The sequence below is a fragment of the Adiantum capillus-veneris genome, chromosome 24, assembly GCF_014529385.1.
Source record: "Adiantum capillus-veneris isolate H3 chromosome 24, ASM1452938v2, whole genome shotgun sequence".
Lineage (NCBI taxonomy): Eukaryota > Viridiplantae > Streptophyta > Polypodiopsida > Polypodiales > Pteridaceae > Adiantum > Adiantum capillus-veneris.
The window spans coordinates 99,645,701-99,666,889 of NC_140954.1; positions in this window are offsets into that span (position 1 = coordinate 99,645,701).

The following is a 21,189-nucleotide window of genomic DNA, read 5'->3' on the forward strand; positions in this document are numbered from 1 at the left end:
GTGTATGCATGAGAGAGAGAGAGAGTGTGTGCGCGATCGAGCATTGCGGCGGCACGACGACGGCGAGGAGGTTGAGCGCGGCGTAGCGGTGTCTCCCTCTTCTTCGCAGTGAGAAATCCTCCACGACAGCAAGCGTAGAGCGGTGAGTGACACACCATTGTCTTCTTTGAGTTTACTAGTTTAGGCTAGTTGCGTGCTTGCAGCCATTTGTGGCTCGCACACAGTGTATCGGCAAGTTCCTTGCATTGAGACGTGCGACATACGCACACATTTTTGGCGCCGCTTCTAGGGAATGCCATACACTAAGCTTGAATGGCACTCTATGTTTCTTTTGTGGTGCAATTTCAATTGTAGGAAAGGTAGGGAAGGAAGCTGTGTGTGTTGAGAAGAAGGATTTTGTTTTGCTACTGTGTAATTTTTTGTTAACGAAGTTTTGAAAGGTACTGTGTTTTCTCTGTGATAAGGTGTTAGTATTAAGGTTGTTAGTTCTGTGTAATGTAAAGTACAGTAAGTAGGAATGTGGGACGCATGTCTAACCTCACCATCCTATCTTATTGCAGTATTAGCGAGAACCACGATTAATTTGTCAAACCATGGGACGAAGCTGACTCAACTAGTGCATAGAGGCTACAAGAGGTTGTCAATCTCTCGAAAAACATCTAACAACTCGCATCTAACTCAGGCTACACTCAAGTGACTGAAATCACCAAAAGCCAATCACTCATAGGCAAAAAAATCACATCCGTTACAGCATCAAATGACATCCAAACGTAACGAAACTTCTAGGATAAGTTTATAAGACCTAAGCACACATGCCTATGGTCTCAAACCCCACTTTAGGTCAAGTTCCAAAATCGCGATGATTAACAGCTGTGGATTTTTGACCTAGTTGTTTTTGACCCAGAATGCATATAAATGCTTAGCAATGATACCCCGATACCCCGCCTTTACTTAGTTTTTGATTTAAACATGTAAATTCCTATTTATGATGAAATTAGGCCGCGGGTCGGCGACGCCAAAAGCTACGAAATACTGTGAATGGCTTATGTCAATGCGTAGAGCTCTTACCTGCGGCGGTTGCAATGCAACAAACGCAATCGTAATGTGACAACCGGAGAGGGAGTAGAAAGCACGAGAAGGAGAGAAGTGAGCGCCGTTAGCTCACGCTGCGTATTTCTTATCCAAAAACTTACAAAAATTGGTTTTTATACCTTAGCCAAGGTTTTTGAGTGGTCAAAAGTAATAATCTGGTGTTCTACCAAAGCTGGGAATTGACCGGCTGATACAATCTGGAATCTTGTAGCTCCGGCTCATTATTTACAAAGTTTACCAAGAAAATAGGAGTTACAATATTCCCGATTTATCAAAATAATATTTGTTTTATAAGGAGAACTCCGAAAAATGGTGTCCACGTTAGCTTGCTGCTAACATTTCCCCCCTCATCGCTTGTGTCGTCCCGTGACACAGCTTTACGGGCTGAAGTAGTCTTCGAGTTGACGGCGGGCGAAGCGGTCTTCCAGTGCTTTCAGTGCCTTTTGGTATCTGATTTTTCGTTCTTTGTCAGGAACTTGCAAAAATTGCATGGTGACTTGGATTTTCAGTTCCACCACTGAGTACCCTACAAATCTGGATGTGAGTTTTCTTATCACCGGCGCAAATATCTTCGTTCGCCAGGTGAAGAATCCAATGTAGAATGCTTCTTCAAAGGCTAGCATATTATGCGATGGCAGGAACATGCATCTGGCATAGAATCCGTAAAGGATTTCTTCTATGGGTTGCCCACTCAGATCGTAGCATAGGCCTTTGTTCCCTTCCAAAAATGAGAGCCATGGGGCTCCTGTCTACTCAGGCTCATTGAAAACCTGTATGCATGTGAGTAGCATCCTGCAGATCTTATATAGCATTGCACAGGAGAGATCTGGCAGACTCTTGAAGAATGTCATGGTGCCCGTTAGGATTTTCACCATGTATTCTTCTGTCGCTTGGCCTCTCTCTGGAGCTGGCAACCTAGGAAAATTGAGCCAAGTTGGCCTCTTCTTCTGCAGTGCTTCATGCGCTTGCCATGTCCTTACTCTAGATACAGGACAGAATGTTGGATCTTTCTGTAAGGCCGCAGGTGCTCTTGTGAACAGAATCAGGTATCTTGGATTCTTGTTCAACCAGCTTAACCTCCACTTTGGGTGGTCTTTATTTGCGTCATCCTCTTGCATATCCTTGTATAACCTTTCTTTTACCTGTAAGAGTTCTACCTTGATGAGAGGGTATGGCAGGGATTGTTGGTGCCATTGAGGGTTGATTTGATTGGGAGTGAGTTGAGTGACATTGATAGAGTATAAAACTCTCAACTCCCAATCCATAGCGGCCTTCCACTACTCATTCACCTCTACGGTGATCTTCTCCTTCAGTGCGTCTTCTTCAACTTTTGACAGCTGGACCATTGGCATTGTATCTTCGTCTGTAATTTGGACCTGAAAGTCTTTGTCACCACTCGGCTCTGCTGTAGACTGCATCTCAAATTCAGCAAACGAGACCGAGGGGATGTCAATTTGGGGCGGCTCTGAAGTGCCTGCCTCTTCCTGTGTATCGGGCTTTTCCATCTATGAGGAGTTGATTCATTCGCTTCAGTTCTGCAATCTCCTTTAGGAGCTCCTCCTCTCTCTGGACCCGCATCAGTGCTAGGTCTCTGCGTTGTGGTTGTTCAAGCTTCAACTCCATTTCTAAATCTCTGTTTTTCTTTTCAAGTGCCTTGTACACTTCATCTGTTCCCTTGATCGAGGCCACGGTTGGATTTTCTCTTATTTGTCGTAAGAAAGTGGCATGATCATTGATTCTCTGTTCGGAATATTAGAGAGAAGCGTTGGCTACATCTAACTGCACTTGAATTTTTTGAGCTGACAGAGAGGTGGTAAGAACTTTGTTTGTCACTTCTGTCAGCTGCTCATCTTTCACTTTTTAGGCATCAGATAATTTAGTAAGGAGGTCACCAAACTCCTCTATTTCCTTCTGTTGTTTGTCCCTGACTATCTGATGCTGTTCTGCTTCTGTCTTTAGCTCTTGTACTTGCCTTTGGAGATCGTTGATAGTACTCATCCTGTCGTCGAGCTCTCCTTGTAGAGCATCGATGACCATTTCTAATTCTTTGGCTTTAGTGTTGCGGTTGAAGGCTATTGAGCGGAGTTTCTCCATCATGACTTGCATCTGCCTTGCATACTCATTTACTTGTAAAATCACTTCGTCATTGGACTTCCACTCCTCCTGTCTTGCGAGTTGGGATGTGCCAGCAGCCTCTTGTGTTGCTTCTTGCTGTGATGTAGGTGCTGGTGGTTCTGTAGAGGTGGATGGTTGTTCTTCTCCTTGGCCATCCTGAGGCTTTGATACCTCGGCAGTTTCTGGATGAGTGGAAATAGGTGGTGTGGTCTCAACCCTCACCGTCTCTTCAGTTGCTGGCCTTTCTTTTACCTTCTCCACCTCGGGCTCTTTCTCATGTGTAGTGATATGCTCTTTTTCTGTATCTACCTCTTTATCAGTTTCTTCCATCGGCTTTTGAGTTTCTACGGCTGCCTGCTCCGGTTCTAGCCCAGCTTCCTTTTCCTCTTGTTGTTTGGTTTGGTCAGCCTTTTGTGTGGCTTCTGTTTGGTGGGTGAATTCAGAATCTTTTTCTTTTTTGGTCTCGGCTTCTTCATTGGTATGGTGGCATCGCGATGATGGTGGTGGACTAGGCATGGACTGGTCCTGTTGGTCCGACGGCGGTGAGGTGGGTCGGGGAGATGCCTGGCTTTGCTCTCGAGTAGCCGCTTCCTCAGCTTTCTTTGCCGCTTCTTCTGCCTCTTTCAGCTTTAAGGCTTCGGCCTCTTGGTACATTCTTTCTAAATAATATTTTGGATCCTCGGTCTCTTTTCTTGTATGATGCTTCATTCGGAGTCCTTTCAAGCCTGTGGGTACCCACTTTTCTGGGTCCTTTCCTTGTGCTTGTTTTTTGAGCTGGCTCCTCTTGGTGGGCAGCCACAGCTTTCCTCTTCATCTCTTCCCTCCTAGCTCTTTTTTCTTCGTTGTCAGAGCTTTCACTGCTGTGCCGCTCTGATGAGCTATCATCTGATTTAAATGATCTTTTCCCGGATCTTGTAGCTCTTGGAGAGGGTTGTGCTGCCAAGATCCATGTATTCTGATCCAAGCCAGGCGATAGGTTGTCGGCCATGCCGATGGCATGATAGGCTATTCTTGTTAATACTTCTGGCACACCCAAGTATGTTATTTTACCCTCCTTCTTGGTGGCCTTCAATGTTGTCAAGACATACTGCGTGTGGTCCACAGGCTGCCTTGTTGTTGACTTCAGAACTTGTGTAAAGATGGTGGCCACGGTGTGATTTGGTGTCGTGTACCTTGGTGGCCTTTTTGCCAGGAAATGGAAGTGTTGATGGTACATACAGGCTGGCTCTTCCACCTGTTTGTGGATGAGATCGACGAATGTAGCCGTGACTGTTTCCTTGGTAAATGTGCCCACAGTCTTCCTGTCTCTTGCCCGCATGGTCATCCCTTCAATGGGCAGTCCGAGTGCCTCTACCACTATTTCTTTTGTAATTACAACCTCAACCTTGTTTCCTTGGTTGTTTGATATTTGGGCGGTTCCGTCTTCTTTGATTGTGGACAGAAGCTCGTAAGCTTTCTGAAAGTCCACTCCGCAAGGCTCTTGTTTGTAGAAATGTCGGAGCCCCAACCTGTGGTTAGCTTCTTTGGTTTCTGGCTTTGCAGCTACATCGTAGACCTCTTTAGGCAAGAGGTGCAACTCTATCGGATGCCCTTCTTCACTCTTGAATCTGCTAGTGAAGACCATGGTGTGGTGTTCTTCCAGCTGTTCTTTAGAAAGATAGGATGCTTTTCCCGCCTTGACTGATTCGGGGTCCAGTTGATACGCAGGCAGTTCTTGTAGTTTCTCTTTTTGGTTTAGCTTCTTCTTGGCCTTCTCCGCGGCTTGCATTGCTCATGTTCAGTGAATAGAGTGCAAAGTTAGCAGAGTTGTCGAATTTTTCTCTGGAATGTCCTTTTAGACTGAAATACTGAGAATCTGGTCCAAATTGCTTCAAATCAATTTTTGAACAAACAAAGATGCATAAAATCATGCAAGGAACAAAACTGTATGGTCAAAACAAAAATTTGCAACCAAAGTAAATAATTGCGATTATTTACAGATGAGAAAAATTTTCAACTTTTGTAAACTTGGCTTTATAGGCTTGAAGTATATGCCAGTTACATGCTCTGAGTGAAATATGGGCTCCTTTGGATGCACAGGGTGAAAATGGTACCAGATTTTGGTTTTAGGACTCTGAAACAGTAGATTTGAGATTTTGAAATCCAAATTGACTCAAAATTGGCTAGTGGGCTTACCACAATATTTACTTTGGATGGATGATGACAAAATATCCAAATTCTCCAATTTTGACCAAAAAGTAAATAATCGCAATTATTAACTTTTCTTCCAAAATTGACAATTTTTGGCATAGATTGGTTCTAAGCATGGTATAGACCTTGGGTATGAAATATGAGGTGATTTGGATCAAGAAAAGTTGTTCATAACCCATATTTTGGCTTGCAAGGACTTCTTTGCATTTTTTGGCAATTTTACAAGTAATGGGTGGTCATTTTGGCTCATACTTGATTTTTGGCATGTAATAGGTGTGTACACATGATGGGTGAGGTGATTTGATAATTTCCAAGCAAAAATCATGCAAAAGTAAATAATCGTGATTATTTACAACAGTGACAAAAACTTTGCAAATCTCACAAATTTTGACCTAAACATGTTTCATACACCTAATACAAGTCCTAAATTGAATTTGGTTAAGTTTGGTCATGCCGGCATCACTTTGTGCTCTGTCGACTCTGAAATCACCGTTTTTTGTAATTACTCTGTCTGTTGGGTTGGTCGGTCAGCTTTGAAGCTTTGGACTTGTCCGTAACATAGTCGTGAAGCTACCTGTCCAATTTTGGCTCATTTGGAGTCAGTTTGGCCTCGTATGTCGAATTTGACGCTTTGTAACCTTCGAGCCGTTTTTTGCTTTTGGAGGGCTTTACTTGATGGATTCAAACCAATCATATACATTGTATATGAACCTCATTAGCAAGCCATCTGTGGACTCAGGTCGGAATTCTCATATTTGCCAAAAACCCTAATTTCTCTACTGGGGACCCCCTTGACCCCAGTCGAATGGTCATATGATGGTATGGAAAAGTTCTATTATGTTAGGGCATGCTATGGTTCAAATCCCGTCTGATTTGGTCAAGTTGGTAGGCCGCTATGGTCAGTTTTAGGTCGTAGGCCTTCGTGAACTGCTCGATTTCTAGGGTTTTTTCTAAGGCTTTAGACTAGCTACCGGCCGTACAAAATGGATTATTGATGAGTAAAGAACTTACCCCTCATGTCTCGTGTGAGATGGCGCTGAAAAAGATCAACTGTGGGCTCCAAAAATGTCGCGCGAAAGAGGCCGAAATGCTCTTTCTGCAAAGGCTCCAAGTGGAAATGAGGTGGTTTTAGCCTACTTTGGATATCTATACCTGGACTTTCGAACCAATTTTCCCCAGATTCCCCCGCTAGTCCTATTACGTTGTGAAATCTATGTTAGGCTCAAAAATTTCCAAAATTGGATTCCTGTAGCTTATTCTGCAAGAATTTTGCAGAAGTAGGCCTGGCCACTTAATTTAGGCTTCCCGCTTCCATCTTCTGATTTCGTTGAAAATTTTTGTGCTTGTCCGCCTTGTCCTTCTGATCACCATCGTGTCTTCAATTTTTCCATCTGAGTTTTCTTCCTATTTATTATTAATTTTGACTTGTTTATTTGAAAAAATGAAGGAAAATAGCAAAATTCTCTAAAAAAGTAAAGTAAAAATCCAATAATTAAGAAAATCACTTGAAAAACACATCTTTATTGTTTTTTGTTGGATTTCTCCATTTTTAATCCTTCTTATCAACAAAAATGATGAAAAATACCCAAAAAAGGATCATTTTTTATGATTTTCTGATAGTATACACATTACTTACACTCATCAGGAAGATATTTTCAATGAATTTTCCCTTGTGGATGAATTATAAGGGCAATATTAGGTAATTTTGCAAAAAATCACACATTAACATGGAACTTTTTCCTCCCTCTTCAAACATTGCCCTTAATTACTTAGTACTTAGTGCCCTTCACTTAGTACCTTGCCCTTCCACCCCTCCTAGATGGCGTTCTTCGAGACGACTGCGTGCATGGGTTGAACAAGTGTGTATATGCATAGTCGTGATTGGCTCTACCATGATATGAAGACCAATGCAATTTAACTCAATATGTTGTGAAAGAGCTCGGTCTTGAGTAAATAACTCAAGGGTTTCCGATGTCGAAGTTTGCTGCTGGTGTCTTCCAAAGAGCAAATCTTATAGCTTATGTGCTCTCTCTTTGATAGTACCATCAGGGTGTTTTAGCACGCTGATTGCTTGAGTTGTTGGTAGCACGTTAGACGGTTGTCGAGCTTTTTCTCGCCATTGGTAGCTCGGTCGGCTTGGTGCTGTATAGTGTTTTAGAGCCTATTGAGACTTAACTCACCCCTGTTTGTTTGGTTTCGTGGTGTGTGGAGAAGATAAGTGCTCCTTTTTCTTCCAAACTTTTTTCATGTTAGGTTCCTTGTTCATAGATGCTCGATTTTGTGCTCGAATCCTTGGAACTGTCTTCTATTTCTTTGGTGAAGTTTTAGGCACCCAAATCTGATTTGGTTTATCCACAAGTTGTGCTTTTGGTACCCAAATTTTCCTGACTCCTTGCATGCTACTTGTAGCATTTGGTTGTCGAGGAGATGGAGAAGATTTGCTTCGTGGAATGGTCTTCTCATTGCATCTTTTCCATTCCTCCTTGCTTGGTGCAATAGGAACAATGAGTTTCCCTCCTTTAAGTGATAGCTTTAGCTGATTCTATCCCAATCTGGTACTGCTTTGTATGTACGCATCCAAGGAATGCCAAGAATCATCGTTTCATTCATGTGTTCATATGGCAAGCATACAAATTGATACGGACATGAACATCCATGTACTATCACGTTCAAATTGACTACGCCCAATGTTGGAGTTGAATTCTTGTTGCATCCTTTGATTGTCGTTATTCCTGCGGTCAATGCTTGACTTGTTGCCTTCCTGTATGTGGAATAACTGACTGCATTCACTCTAGCTCCTGTGTCTACCAAAGCATTGGTGCTATGATTGTTGAGCTGTACTTTGATGCGCAGATCCATTCCATCTAACCAGTCGTCATATGTTGAAACTACGTCTTTATTCCCATTGTCGATCATCTAGTTCCAAAGTGTTGATGGACATTGGTATCTGTTGATTCTTGAGAGCAGCTTTACGCTTGAGTACCCCAAGTCTAGCTTCCTCTTGGGCTTCATCAATAACCTGTTGTCGCTTCATCTTCCTTTGTTTGGCTGCATGCATTCTCTCTAGCAATTCATTGGTTAGTGGCAAATTGTATTTCTTTAAATGACATCCACTAATCCAATTAGCCATTGGTTCACCATCTAGGGTGGACAATTTTACTGCTCCACTTGAAGATACATCTTCAATGATAAATGGTCCATTTTCCTTTTTCTTAAATTTGGGAATGTGTTGCTTAAGGGAATAGAATAAAACTAAGTCCCCTTTTTTGAAGATTTTAATGATTAAGTGGGAATCAAAAAATTGTTTTTGTTTTCGCTTTTGTGCATAGATATAAGCTACAACAGTTAGCCTTTGCTCATCTAGATTTTCTAAATCTTCAAGTCTTTCTGACAATTCATGTCCAATCCACTTAAGAGTCTGTGCTACCCTTAATGTCGGCAATAGAAATTCTATTGCCAGTATGGCATCAAGACCATAAACAAGGTTAAAGGGTATAGCATTTAGAGCTGTTTTGAATGAAACTCGATAAGCCCATAGAGTAGCATGGAGATTCATTTCCCAGTCTGTCCTTCCTGAACAAACCACTTTGGTCAATACCAAGCTAAGAATTTTATTCATATGCTCAGCTTGTCCGTTTGCTTGTGGATGATAGGGTGCTGATTTGTTATGGATAACCATAAACTCATTATGCAAAGACTCTATTACCTCGCTGAGGAAATGAGTTCCCCGATCACTGACAATCTCTATTGGCAGTCCGTACCTTGTGAATACATACTCATATAAGAATGCAGCAATGGTTCTGGCATCATTCTTTTGAGTCGCTTTAGCCTCAGCCCACTTCGTCAAATAGTCTGTAGTTACAATGATATATTGAGCTTGGGTTCTATAAGCATGTGGCTGTATCAGTCCAACAAAATATATATCCCATTTTGCGAAGGCTCTAGCCCCCATCATTGGTCTTAAGGGCATGATGTCTACTCGTGTTGGCATTTTTGCTCGTTGACAAGCATCACACCTTCGAACATATTCTTTGGTATCTGCAAAAAGTGTTGGCCACCATATGCCTGCCATCAAGATCACTCTTGTGATGGTCTCACTAGAAAAGTGACCTCCAGCTAATCCAACATGTGCTTGTTCTATTATCGGAATATACTCGTGTTCATTTGCACAAAGACACAAATGTTGATCTTTACCTCTCCGATACAGTTGGTTCCCAATAATAGCATAGTCTCTTGCTTCAGTTTCAATTGCTCTTTGACGGCGTTTACTCATATCCTCAGGAAACGTTCTGCTCGATAAGTAAGTAACCAGATAGTTACTCCACTTAGGGACAGGTGACATTTGAAATAATGTTACATGAGGAATGGGTGGTTGTTTTTGACACTGATGGCAATCTTTTACAAAAGATCCAACATCTATTTTCATAGTCGGCCAAAATACTCCAAGTCTTAAGATTCGTTACATAGTTTGGTCTTCCGCAAAGTGAAGTCCTACTATGGTAACATGTGCTTGACGTAGGTATTGATCCTTTTCTTCAGGGTTAATGCATAAAAGCAATATCCCGTCTCAATTTCTCTTATATAGCCTTCCAACTAGTAATTGATACATAGCCAATTGCTCGATTAAATCAATTGTGATAGGAAGTGGTGAATCCACTTGAGCTATTGTCATCAATGACACAATGTTTTCCGACCATCTAGGTATCATTTCCATGGAGAACAAATAGACATCTGGTAGATCATCGTCTACCCCTTTAGGTGATTCCCCTGAAAAAATCCTTGACAAATGATTGCTCTTTGGTGTGTAGTGCCTTTTTTGACAACCACAGTGAAATCAAATTCAAGAAGAATGATGAACCATCTCACTATTCTTCATGTGTTGCATGGCTTGTTGACCAAATATAACAAGGCTTGGTGGTCCACAAAGAACACAAACTTGTTGGCTAATAGGTATGTCTATACTTTTTAACAGCATAGATCATTCCTATTCAGTAATGGTGTAATTCTTTTCTGCCATGTTCAATTGTCGGCTAGCATAAGAAATAGGAAAGTCGATTTTTCCATCTCCTGGTTAGGCTAGTATACAACCAATAGCAAAGTTTGAAGCATCTACATGTACGTGGAATATCTTATCCCAATCGGGTGCTTTCAGTATTGGAGCTGAAGTGAGAGCTTGCTTAAGCTTCATGAAGGATTCTTCACATGCCTCGGTCCATTCAAAGTGCGTAATCAAGCTATACATGGGTTTTGCAATTATAGCGTACATGTAGATGAACCGTCGGTAATATCCACAATGTCCCATGAAGTCTTGTACCCCCTTGACTGTTTGTTGGTCTAGGCAAATCAGCAATGACATGAATCTTTTCAATATCATTAGCTATGCCATTTTTAGACACTATATGTCCAAGAATTTCCCTTGTCTTCCCATGAATGTGCACTTTTTAGGATTTAAGCAAATCTCTACATTTCTCGAATACCTTTTTGAGGTGTTCAAAATGATCAGCTCGGATTGACGAATGTACGCATAGATAGCCCATGTATACTTCCAATTTCCGAAGATACTCTTTGAAAGCATGGCTCATCAATGTGGCTGGAGCATTAGTTAACCCAAACGGCATAACCCGATAGGCAAATATACCCCATTATGTTGCAAAAGCAGTTTTATGCTGATCTTTTGGGTCAACCAAAAGTTGATTGTATCCCGAAAAACCATCTAAGAAGCTGTAGGCTTCTTTTCCTGCCACTCGTTCTAAAACATACTCAGTTATCAGAAGAGGAAAGTTGTCTCTAATGGTAGCTGCATTCACTTTTTTGAGATTAACACACTCGTAGTTTCCCATTCTTCTTAGGTACTACCACAATTGGAGACACCTAATCTGTGTGTTCAATTTCGTAAATGAATTCAGATTCCTTCAGTTTTTCAATCTCTTCTTTGATCTTTCTGGCAAATGTTTCGTTATAAGTGTATGGTCTCTGTCTACTTGGTTTCGCATCGTCTCTCATGGGTATAGTATGTTGACATATTTCTGGATCGACACCTTTGAGATCCTTGTAAGACCAAGCGAAGATATCCCGGTATTCCTTTAACAAGATTAGCAAAAGCTTTTCTTCTTCTTCTGTTAAGTCATTTGCAATGTAAGCCGATCTAGGCTCTTCTCCTGGTTGGGCTAAGTCTACCCTTTTAGCGTTTTCAGGTTCTTCGTAAGACTCGCCTTGTTTCCGTAGTTCCCTAACAGGTTGTTCGATTATGATTTTTCGATCTTGGAGAGTATACTTTTTGTAATCGGATAGAACATGCATTACATCCTTACCATGCATTATATCCTTACCATCCTCTTCCGTGGTTTTCATTTCGGTTGTGTATATCTCCTTTAGATCTTTTTTCAACTGTTGATATTTCTTTTTCTGCTCGACTCTGGTCATGAGTGTTGGGGTATAGGCGCCTGGGCCTTGCCCGGCCACCCAGAGTCTGGGCGCCCACTGACTTGTATACCTTATACATAGCATAAGTGTATAGGGGGCTCGTCACTCATTGAGTCTCCCCACCCATATATGTGTGTCGTGTGTCTCCTTCTCTCTCTCACTCTCCGTCTGTGGTGCTCTCCGATCCCCTTCAATTGGTATCAGAGTGATAGGTGTGAGAGCGTAGATGGACGGCTTCGCGATGAACTCGTCGGCTATGGCGGAGAGGTCACAGATCTAAGCAAAGAAATAGAGGAGGCTTGTGGACAGCCATACAGAGGCTTTGCAGGAGAGCTCTCAGGAGCTTCCTAGTGCTCACAGATCAGTCCACAGTTCCTCTACAGATGAGCCCACGGCGTACAGCATCTTCCCTCTTCTCGGCAAGCTTTGCAACGGTTACATCGGTGACAGATTGGAGCTTGGAGCTTCCATAGACACGGAAGCATTGTGAGATTGATACATTCAGCTCACGCATCAAGGTGGGAAGTGAGTTTGAGCCTTTCTATGAGCTCAAAGAAGCACAGAAGAAAGTCGTTCAGTTTTTGGCAGTTTGACAGCAGTCTACTGTTTTGCTCATAACTTGAGCTACAAAGCTTCGATTCCAAAAAAATTTGGTTCAAAATGGAGCTAGCTTCAAGCTCTACGACTTTGTAGAAGGAATTGTTTTCTGATTCGGAGTGCAGGTGGGTCTGAAATTAAAAACACAAAGACTGTCTTTTAGGACAGTTTTGGGCTCTGTTGTTTTCTTTGCTGCAGACAGCTTACTCGTGCACACTGCAGGTAGCAGGCACATATGAGGTGTTACAAGATCGGGTTTGACTCCTAGGTACAGGTTGAGTCTAGTACTCCCACAGGTGTTGCCAGTTGCAGTTGAGTGGTTCTTCTGCAGTGTTGTGGCTTGCATACATGGTCTTTGAGCGGGTAATGCTCTATGTATGCTTATGTGGTGAGCAGTAGATTTTGTGAGCAAGTGCAGAGGTTGGTTGTGGATGACATATATGGTCACATGTGGTACCCTTTGTGAGCATTTGTTGGACACAGGTTTGCAGAGCTTATGCATGTATGTTGAGTGTAGTTTGATATGCATTGATTGCTCATCGTATTGAGCTTGCAGGATAATGGTTATTTTGTGTTGATAGCCATTGTGCGTCGAAACTCTGGCAAAATTTTTCCAGGAGTTTTATGCGCATCATTTATGCGATCTAGGTAGAGATTACGGGTTGCACTCAGCATTTGCGTGCGGTGTTCTCTGTAGGTGGGAGATTTTTTGTGCATGTGTATGCATCGATACCGCACAGTGTGGGCTTGGTGATTAGCTCACGGTTTGACAGGCGTACAGTTATCTTGGCACACTCACATGAGTGAATATTGTGATGTATGCTTGTGTGGCTACGAGCTAGGTAGCCGGATTCGAGCACTAATGGCTTGAGGTTTTTTAGCAGGTTTCAGCTACTACAGGTTTACAAGTTTACAGGCAGGTTTGAGGGCTTATTTGGGCGCTGAATTTTCAGCCATCGTTTCCTCTTTGCACGTGTCCATGTATGGCTCAGTTGTAGGCTGATTTGGGACACGTTTGTGACTTGTTTATGCAGCTGTTTAAGAGTTGAATTTTGGGGCTGTTTTGAGGCTGATTTGCAGCCATATTTTACAGCCATACAGGAGCTTGGTTTACTCTACAGGAGCCTCGTACACTTGGCACACTCACAGGAGTGAAATTTGACACGCGTACAATTATCTTGGCACACTCATAGGAGTGAATATTGTGATGTATGCTTGTGTGGCTACGAGCTAGATAGCCGGATTCGAGCACTAATGGCTTGAGGTTTTTCAACAGGTTTCAGCTACAAGTTTACAAGTTTACAGGCAGGTTTGAGGGCTTATTTGGACGCTTAATTTTCAGCCATTGTTTCCTCTTTGCAGGTGTCCATGCATGGCTCAATTGTAGGCTGATCTGGGACACATTTGTGACTTGTTTATGCAGCTGTTTAAGAGCTGAATTTTGGGGCTGTTTTGGGGTTGATTTGCAGCCATATTTTACAGCCATACAGGAGCTTGGTTTACTCTACAGGAGCCTCGTACACTTGGCATTTGGGATTTGCATCATTGCCATTTGTGGGAGCTTTATGCTCACAGATTTTGCATCGTGACTTTGTCATATTCTTGGACAGTTGGCAGGTGCTGAGACATTGATTTTGCTTTCTAGTTTGCTACATTGTGCTCATGGCAGAGACATGTGATCGCTCAGATTATGATCTCTCTGAAATGCGCATGTTTGATGGGTCAGACTTTGCAACATGGAGAGAGTGTATGCTTGATGCATTGACACAACGAGGGTTGCATGGACCATTAAGTGGTGATGCAGGTAGACCTTCATGCTTGTCTGACAATCAGTGGCAGGAGCTAGATGAGATGGCATTATCTACGATATGTTTGCACCTTGCGGAGTCTATATTTGCTCTTGTTATGTATGAGACAACTACGAGAGCATGTTGGCAGAGATTGCATGAGATGTATGACAGATCTGAGTCATATGAGACTCTTGTGAGACAACGGCATTCACATATGTGCCGACGGGATACGTGTTGGCATTGTGGTCGTTCATGGCACATTAGACGGCGATGCTTTCATCATATGAGACAGCACAGGAGACAGGCTAGTCTCAAGCATGCAATAGATGCTATAGGCTCCGTTGACTTGACAGTTTGCAGGATCAGATACAGTGTCTGAGTACCCTAGTGACAGTGAGGTCACATTTGCTTCCTGTATTACTCCTGATTTTTGACGTCTGAGGATAATGCACTTCTTTTGCAGTGGGTGCTCGACAGGGACGCTACTTTTCATGTCACTCCGTATCGTGACTGGTTCAGTAGCTATTCTAGCGAAGTGCATGGTAGTGTGCGATTGGCAGATGGGTCACTGCATGAGATTGTTGGTTTAGGAGACATGAGACTGTCATTACCGAGCGGTGCATCGTACGTGCTCAGAGATGTGCGTCATGTGCCAAATTTGACGATGAGTTTGATCTCCGTTGGTCAGCTCAGGGATAGTGGATGTCGGGTATCGCTGCTTAAGCGATCTTTTGTGTTGCATTTGGGTTCGCTAGTGATTGCAAGAGGTGCTAGAGTTGGCATATGGTACCCATTGCACGTAGTACTGGTGCGAGATGGTCGAGTCTCAATCTTGTTACAGCCATACAGTGAGCGAGAGACCCGGATAGTCTCTTTCGCTCATGGGTTGCAGGCTGCTTTGCATGGAGTGCAGAGTAGTGAGCTCGTTGTGCACACAGTTGGGGCACAACTTGAGCAGTCACACAGAGAGGTGACAGAGTCAGACATGCATGCTTTGCTAGTGACTCAGCAAAGCAGAGAGTCAGTTGTGCGAGATACTTCTATGCAGGATAGACAGGTAGAGCGGTCTTGCTCTAGTGAGTCACGACAGGAGAACGTTGTGCAAGAGTCTATGCATAAGGAGTTAGAGCATGAGAGCTCTAGTGAGTCACAACAGATTGAGTGGTCATGTTTGCAGTGGATGATTGCAGAGGAGGCTGAGATGTCAGCGATTATGCAGTCATTCCTTTCTATGCTCGACAGTGAGCATGGGGATATAGTTGTGCAGGATATGTCTTCTAGCAGACACCTAGAGCAGCTGGTTTGCTCTGAGGTTGCACGACAGGTTGATGCGTCTTTTGCGGACAGTCAGGAGATGCATGTGGTTGACACGCCTTGTCAGTCAGAGATGCCTATTGCCAGGGATATATATGTCGATGCATGCTCCATAGAGCTAGCAGGGCCCGCTAGCATTGCATCGGCATTCGGTGGTCTCATGTATGAGATGCTGATCTTGAGACCGGATATCGCAACTGCTGCAGTGGGAGCATTTGCAGTTGGGGTTGTCAATCGTTTGTTGACTAATGATGGCATAGTGCACGAGAGAGATATGCAAGTATTGCGTACATACTTGCAGTACGTGTGCGATACATCTGGTGGTGTATGGACTTACACGAGAGCACGACAGTCGGATGCACACGATGACAGCCAGCCAATGGACATCGGTTGAGAGCGGTTTTCTCTCGCCTTTTGTAGTCTTTAGAGTAGGTTCCCTTGCTTAAAGGCACAGTCGCCTTTAAGTGGGAGATTGTTGGGATATAGGCGCTTGTGCCTTGCCCGGCCGCCCAGAGTCTGGGATCCCACTGACTTGTATACCTTATACATAACATAAGTGTATAGGGGGCTGCTCACTCATTGAGTCTCCCCACCCATATCTGTGTGTCGTGTGTCTCCTTCTCTCTCTCTCACTCTCCGTCTGTGGTGCTCTCCGATCCCCTTCAATGAGTGGTTTTTTATCCTGAGATTTTTCATGAGTACCCTTCCTTGCTTTTCTCGATGTTTGAGACATTTCTAAGTTTCTGTTTGAAGGATATCTGTCCGTTATTTTGTCCTTGACACAATCATTAGCATGCACCTATCTGCATCAGAAATTGTGTTTTGCTGGAGACTGATGACATAGGTCATGGTTTCACGATTTTAGTGTCTCTCTTTCTTCTATACCATTTTTGTCTTCTTGATTTCTGGTTTGGAAAGTCAAAAAACTTTTCCTCCCCTCCCTTTAAGAGTAATTGAGCTCTCGTATGCTCTTTTTTTGACTCCGAATCTTCTGAGGTAGCTGAATTTTCATCTAACTCATCAGTTGCATCGTAATAGAGGTCAGAAAAGATTTGTTGAGCTTTCATCAAGTCCTTTGTCTCCTCATCTTTGTCTTCAATGTTAAGGACTGTCATCATTTGGATGGGAATTATGTCGTAGCCATCCTCATTGCAAAATTGAGTAGGCATAGACGTATTCACACATACATCCATTGTCACTAAGATTTGAGTCCACTCGAATGGTTCGAATACATGTTCTGGAAAGGGTTCATGTATGTAGGCTTCGTCTGTATAGTCCCTTTCTAGGATACATTCTTCTCGTCTTAAGCTTTCATTTTCTGAAGCTCCGCACATTCAAATAGGAGTGTCTTTGTTTAGCCATGATGGGAGTTTAGTTTCAACGGAAGAGACTGAATCAAACTCTTGGATAGGTGTTTTCAAGACATCTCTATCGGTGTGATATTTTAGATTGACTCTTGTTATAGATCCCACCTGCTTCAAGTACAGATAGTCGTTTCCCCAATCTTGGATAAGCTGTACCTGTCGGATGAAAGGTCTTCACAATATAATTTCATAGTTGAGTTTTTTTCCAAAGTCTACTATAGCAAAAGTGTGTTGATATTCAACTCCATAGGAGTTGACTATCACTTTTTCTAGTAGCCCTAGTGGTCTCTCAATGTGTCCGTCAGCCAACTGCAATTTCATTTGCGTTTTTCTAATGGCTGGCTGTCCTTAGGATTCCCATACTGCTTTAGTGGCTATGGCTATGCCAGCCCCACTATCCAGTATTGCCATGGTTTCAATGTCATTATATTTCAATGGGAGGGTAGTGTTTCCTTCTTCCCCTTCATAATATTCTCAGACCTTGTTCATACTCACTGATCGAATCTCTTTGTTTTCCATTTCATTTTTCAACTTGCCCAAATTCTTAGAGATTAACCCTGTTATCCCCACCTTCTCTAGGATTTTTTGTAAATCGTTCCATAAGTATGGCCCGAGTTTCAACAGTTCTCCCAAGGTAAGAGTGCATTGGATGGGTGTAGACATGATTGAATGAATGTTGTCTACTTCTAAGGTCTGTTTGGCTCGTTTTACTTGAGTGGTCTTGCAAATGATGGATTCATCTTCATTATCTCCCAAGTAAGAAGGTAATGTCTTTAATGTCACTGGTTTAGATATTCCTAAAGCCTCCGATCCGCAATCCCGTACAAGGATTGTAAATCCATGTTCATATCAGATGGTAGGTTATCTAACCAAACTTCCTCTATAGGAGGTGACCTTAAAGTTAGGCTCCCATCATTGATCTCTCTTACTCTTTCCCATAAGTGTCTTGGCCAGTCTTCCTCTACGAATGGAATTCCATCTAAGGCTTCTTCGTTGTCCGACACTATGAGCTCTGGTTCATTTGTTTCAAGGTGGGGTTCTGCCACCACATCGGATTTTGCTTTCATTTCTTCTACCGCAAGCTTTTCCGGTTTTGCAATACTTTCAAGCTTGGGTTTTTGTTTATCCAGCATTTCTTGCGTGATTATTACCAAGTTTTGATAAGCTTCCAGCTTCGCTGCTTCCATATCTGGAGCTGGATAGTTTTTCCATTTGTTTTCTATGTTTTGGCTTGCTTTAAGTCCTGCTTGGTAAGCTTCCAAGGCAGCATTAATAGGCTCAAAAATTTTATCAACCAGAATGGATCCTCCAGATTTCACGGTTGTTTCCTTGAATTCACTGCCAGTTTCTTTCAACTTGTCCTGGGCTAGCATTTTTACTTTCTCTTCATTTTCAACCCGTTGTTTTTGTTTTCTCATCTCATATCTTTTGCTTCTGCTCCTTTTGATTCTTTGAGAAGAAACTTTTGTGTTCTCCGAATCATCAGAGGAATTGTGTTTCTTTTTCTTTGCCTGGGCTCTAGTGATTACCTTGATTGGAACAATCGGTTCACTCTCTGATGAGCTACTAGGCATCACTTGGAGTACGTTTACAACAGTTTTTCCCGTGTTTAAAGGATTCTTAGGACAATCTTCTGGAAAGTGTTCTCCCTTTTTGCAACATTGTATGCAATAGGCTTCAATTGGTTTGAGGTTTTTTTCAGGCTGTGGACATTCATTCTTCCAATGGTCATCAACACCACAGTGATGACAGTTTCCTGTTCTGGGCTTCATCATGGGTCTTCCCATGGGAGGTCTGACACCTCGATTAGCTACATAATACATTGGTGCGAGCTCTGGTGGAGCATAAGTCATGGTTTCTTCCATTGGTGGTGGATGTGGACTATACCATTCTCCCTCTACCATTATTGTAGATGGACTAGGCTCTGCATAGGGTGTAACAGGCACTAATGCTTGTTCATCTATGACTCCTTCTGAGTGCATGTACTTTACAGGCACCGCATTATGTCCTGGATATGGAGGTTGTTGTCCCAATACAGGTTGAGGTCTTTCCATACCCATTGGTGGTCTTTGAGCTTGAGCCATATTAGGCTGATATCTATACATGGGTTGTCCCTGGGGCCTCATGGGCACGTACTGAACATTCCCATCATACTTTGGTCTGAAGTAGCACTCGTGGGTCTCATGGTTGGACCATTTACCATCGATTGCACACCATTTTTGTGGCCTAATTGGTTGTCCCTGTGGAGGTATCCCTTGTCCTGGTCCTCTCATAGGTGCTTTTTGCATATTGTTCATCATGTCATTCATCCTTTTTAGCATATCTTCTATGGCTGAGAGTCGTGTCGCAACAACCGTTCCCACTTGTGCTGGTTTTGTGGATGCTGTCTTCTCGCTTTGGTTATCCTTAGGGACATCCTCTTCATTGAAGATCTCACAATTGTCTCCTAGGTCAATAGCATCAGACACACACCCTTCTAGGGTTGTGTGCTTTTTACTATAGAGCATAGCATGAAGTTCTTTGTTTAGCAGTCCCTCCAGAAACAACGATATAAGTTTTTCTTCTGCAGGTATCTCCATCGCTGGGCATTTGGCAATGTATTGTTTCATTCGAGTTGCACAATCCCTAACAGACTCACCATGTTTCTGTTTAAAGCTGTAGGTTTGAGCTACCGTATTATGTTTAATCTCCGTTTTAGAACAAGCAGCGACAAATCTTTGAGCTAATGTGTTCAAGTCCATGATCGACCTTGGTGAAATGCTTTGGAACCATGTCAAAGCTTTTCCTTCTAATGTCATTCCAAACCCCTCGAATTGAGTATGGAAATCGAATATATGCTTTGCTCTTAGCACGTGCTTAAAGCTTGCCAAGTGGTCATATGGATCCCTTGATCCATTGTATTTTCTGACCCATTTTTGAAAATCAACTGGTCTGACACGTCTGTTTGGTTCAACTCCAGGTCTTCTAGGAGTTGGTTCTGTTCCGAGTCCTTCAAACCAGTCTGTCAGAAATAGTGACTCGTGTAGCCCTAGACTGGCCTTAGTGTCACCCGGTTTTCTACGTGATGAGGTGGTTTCTGGTTTCTTCACATTACTCTCAGATGATCTCTCACGATGTTCGTCTCTTGGAGTGGTTTCTGAACCTTGACCCAATATCCAATCCCATATGGAATACCCTTGGTATTTGGTTTGTTCTACCTCTTCAGGAGTCATCATAACAAAAATCCCTAATAATCCCTAAACAAGTAAGTTGGTAGGTCCGCAGATCTCTTATCTTTAATCTTGAAGATATAGATGATCTTCATGGCCGTTAATTGTCCTGGTCTAGCATGAGAAGTCCACAAAAGATCTTTTATGTTTCTATCTTCCTAACAATAGACTCCGATTCTAGGATTATCCGTACTAAGCCGTTTCAAAGGCTTCAAATCTACTTGATCGTATCCCTCGAATTCCAAGGTTTTGCTGGTCCTTCTTTTGCTGACATATTTGGGATTATAATGTTTACTTCTAACCCCCATTTGTCTACATCAGGATTTTTGACTTGTACATATTGAGATCCGTTTCGATCCATGTACATTTTTCCTTGTTTGCCCTAACCTCTTCTTCGAACTCAATACCATGGTCATCAATGCAAATAGCGTACTCTTCGTTAGGATCCAAGTAAACCTGGGCACCATGATGGTTAGTCTTGTAAAAAGAGAGTCTTTGTTTATAGCGCATTGTCGTTCCGGTTTTCGAGTGAGTCGAGTAAGAAGACATTTCGGATGTTGAATCTGAAAAAGTGTCTGACACTTCTTTAGGAATTGTGTGCAAGGAGTTGCCTTGATTCACGCTTTCTTGAGTGGATACTCTACTGGTGTTTTCTCTGAATAGGCCTTGATTTCCTATTACACGACCAGATCTAAGGTTCATATAGACTTATGAAGCCCTAGATAGAGTACTCACCTTGGATTGACTTGTCGTCAATTTCCACTCGATTCAATTGCAACTTTCTGTCAAGACACTGATTCCTCATCTACAACCTGATTCCTGTACAAAATTAATCAAAGTAGCTATTTTTCTATAAGGACAATAGAGCTCTTGAGAACTCTCGTGATTGGTCTCTGTATATCACTTCAAATCGTGCTATGGAAGTCAAAATTTTGACTTTCAGATTCAGCTTATCAAAATCAAAGGTCTAATCTGTAACCTTAAACTGAGTGTATATGTACCAACTTTGATCCGATTGAACCCAAAATTGCCCTATGGCCTTATTTTATGTTGGTCTAACACTGTATAAGCCCAAAAGTCAAAATTGAAGTCTCT